The 2,947-nt window shown below is 44.3% G+C and overlaps 1 pseudogene; it reads right to left on the bottom strand.

The window, feature by feature from the left end:
* Window positions 1-499: 499 nt before the first annotated feature.
* On the bottom strand, window positions 500-2,078 carry LOC134376102 (very-long-chain (3R)-3-hydroxyacyl-CoA dehydratase 3-like; annotated as a pseudogene).
* Window positions 2,079-2,947: the final 869 nt, after the last annotated feature.

Raw genomic sequence — 2,947 nt, 5'->3', positions numbered from 1 at the left:
AGCCTGTTGGGCACAGAATATATTAGGTCCTGCCTTAATTACTTGTACAGCCCCCTACAGAGCAACATAGCCTTGTGTTTTTCTTTCTTTCTTTCTTTCTTTTTTCCAGAAGCAATAGTTGAAAAGAACCAATCCCAACCATGAGAATGGTCTGCACCTTCTAGGGACAGGGTACTAAAGAACTATCTCTGGCCTGCATGGGACAGACTGATGAGACATGAGAGGGGGATGGGGTGGGGCTGAGCCTTTTGCTGTCACTAACTGAACACACAGGGATGAACTTGTCATCATATATCAAGAATTCATATCACATGAGTACTACACTAAGACACTACAGTAAATTCAGAAATGCTACTTGGGGGAGCATGGATCACCCCACTGATAATTCAATTATTTAAGTTTAAAAATAACTTTTCAAAGAGTACTAGAAAATAAAACTGTAAAACTCCTAGATTAGGCTCAAACTGGCAAGAAACCATGTAAACCTCTTTTTAGTAGATCATTTCCCTTTGCGTCCACAGGGTTGTTTAAAAAGGTGACAGAAATTTATTATAGTCCAAAAAATAACATCATAAGTATGTGAACAAAACTAAAACAAGTAACTTTGATTTGTACTGGACATAGCAAATTCAAAACTGAATCTTCCTGTTTCACTGAATACTGGAATGGACTGGATCACTGAGACAGCTTCTGCCAAACATCTCAGAGGACATTTGGGAATCCACACAGTGTGACAAAGCCATGTGAGCACCCTCCAATCCATTTCAATGCAGGAAACATAGAAGGGGTATCTGAAATTTCAATTGTGCTTCCTATACAACACAAAGAAAACCATAGCTTTGTTTTGCATACTTCTATGGTGCCAAAGATGATAAAAAAAATACTTATTCCAAGAATTTGGATAGGAGAAGGCATTACCAGTGATTTAATTTTCCAATTGCTGCATTCAGTTTCCATGCCTGCCAGCATCCAGCAGTAATACATCATGTCAGCCAGTGTGGAATGTGTCATAAAAGGACTCTTTTCCCAAGATAAAGAACCATGCAGTCACATTGAGGAAGATCCAGAGAATCCCAAGAACTGCACGAGGTTATACACGAACAGATTTTCTTTCTTCAAGCTTCTAAGAGCTTCAGGCAAGCCTTGGTTTTCAAGTCTGAGTTTATTTAGGCATTCCTCTTTCTTGGCCCTGAGCTCCATTTCCACATCAGGCTCGTCCAACCAGTGATCAAAGTCAGGGGCCAAAACCAGTGGGTCCTTCTCTGCTTGGTGAGTCTCTCCCACAAGCGACTCACCTTCTTCTGTACCTTAATGTTTACCCACCTCTGAGTCAGTTTGGTCTAAGAACTCCAGGTGAAATTCCTAGACATTGTCTCCTTTGGCTCCATGTCTCTGAGCTTAGAAATGCAGCACATTTTCAGTGATGCCAGTGGCAGGATTCTGCCCATCGCTCGGCTCTACAAGAAGACAGAGCTCCCAATGTTGGTAAGGCCAGTAGTTATGCAGGTTGGAGCCTGACTCTCCATGGCCACACTGCCTACAGCTTGAGGAGGCTCTGATTGCTGCCCCTCACAGCCTCAGGTAGTGGCTGAAAGCAGGCAGCAAATCCAGCTCCTGAGCAGTCACAACTGAACAGCCTCCAGACCATGCCAGGCCAGACTTGCACAGTCCCAAGCTTTCCTCTTCTGATTAGTTGATGCCAATCAAGGATTATCCAGTCACATTCAGACTACAAGACTCCCTCTCATCCGATCAGAACGAGTCTTTCAGGAGCCCTTATTTAAATATCCATTCTGTAAATGGGCTGCTCTTGTCCTCACCTGCCATTTTCTCTTCTCAGAGGTTGGTGGTCTCTGCTGTGCCCCGTTGGTCTCTGCTGTTACAGGAGGGCGTCCAGGGAAGCAGCACAGATGAGCTGCAGAGAGTGACAGCTGCAGGAAGGGAAGCTCTGCAGGTGTGCTGGAGATGCAGGATCTGGTTCTCTGGTGTTGGAGAACTTTCTTGGGTCCGTGTGCTTCTAGGTCATCCTGAAGACTCAGGACTGGTGAGTCCCTATGTATTTTGGTTATTACCCCCATCTAAGATGTATGACTTGCAAATATTTTCTCCCATTCCTTGCGTTGACTTATTATTTTGTCGATGGCTTCATTTGTTGTATGGAAGACATTCAGTCTCAATTTAGTCACTTTGAGTGCCCAAGCTAAATATTTTATATAAAGTATTAGAATGGGTCATGTAGACCCCTAGATTTTCAATCAGAAAAAATAGTAGAACAGAGTTTCTATATAATACTAAAAAATATTTGTGTTCTGTTAGGTATGATAATGACATATTTATTATTATTATTTTATCTGTTAGAAATAGGTAAGAAAACATGTACAAAGTAAATCATACGGGATGTTTATGAGGGGTCTTCAAAAAGTTCATGAAACTTTTCAATTATTTTACTTCTATTTTACCATGAACTTTCGGAAGTACCCACACACTTGCTTTGAAATACCGCTGGGATAGAGGAGTTGGTAGCCAGAACTGATGACAAAATAACGAAGTGTCTTGATGGGTGCTTGTCATGGGTTTTATTATATAATTGTCCCTTCTATTGTGTAAAATGTTGGCATTTCTATTTTAATATTTAAATGAAGCACATAAGCATTTTTATAACAGTGCCTCACACACTGCACATCTCCCTGTCCCGTAAGGGTAAAAGGCAAACCCCTCCAGCTACGGGGGCTGGGCCGCAGCAGCCGCAGTTCTGGAGGCCGACGCAGGGGCAGGGGCGCAGTTTCCCGTCACCCCGCTTCCAGGGCGCACGCGTCCCGGAGCGCTCCCAGGCTGCCGCCTCGCTGCAGGGAGGCTTCTCCTTGGCCAGGGGCGGCTGCTCCCTGTCCCGCCACCGGCAGATGGCCAGGGCCGGGTCAGGCCCCCGCAGAGGTTCGTGGAGGCGGCA

The sequence above is a fragment of the Cynocephalus volans genome, chromosome 4 (genome assembly GCF_027409185.1).
Source record: "Cynocephalus volans isolate mCynVol1 chromosome 4, mCynVol1.pri, whole genome shotgun sequence".
Lineage (NCBI taxonomy): Eukaryota > Metazoa > Chordata > Mammalia > Dermoptera > Cynocephalidae > Cynocephalus > Cynocephalus volans.
This window is presented reverse-complemented; position numbering and strand designations above follow the sequence as displayed.